We start from the raw sequence: 439 nt of genomic DNA, 5'->3' as shown, positions 1-439 counted from the left end.
GGCCCCCCGGCGGATCCAGCGGCTGCGCGGGCGGGGAGCCCAAACCCGGAGCCCCCGCGGCTGCGCCCCCCGGGCCGCCGGGGCCGGGCCGAGCCGAGCTCTGCTCAGGCCGCTGCTCACACCCCAGGCGGCCCCATGAGCGCAGCAGCGCCTGGCCCGGCTCGGCCTGTGACTGCGCCCGGGGCCGGGTCCTGCACGGAAACAGCGGAGCTGCCAGGACAGCAGCCCTCGTTTCCTACCACCAGGAGCTCCCCGCGTCCGGGCGGAGATTATCTTCCACCCAGAGATTTCCATACACCCCTGACATTTCCCCAACGCCCTCCCCCGCCCCCCCCCCGCGCCCCAGTTCGTGAATTAGTTACATGCAGTGTTGCTAATTTAGTGATTGGAAATTTGGATTGAATTAGAAACATTAGTACGCACTTTAAAAGCATATAAA

The sequence above is a fragment of the Mauremys mutica genome, chromosome 2 (genome assembly GCF_020497125.1).
Source record: "Mauremys mutica isolate MM-2020 ecotype Southern chromosome 2, ASM2049712v1, whole genome shotgun sequence".
Lineage (NCBI taxonomy): Eukaryota > Metazoa > Chordata > Testudines > Geoemydidae > Mauremys > Mauremys mutica.
The sequence above is the reverse complement of the archived record's forward strand: the minus strand, read 5'-3'. Positions refer to the sequence as shown.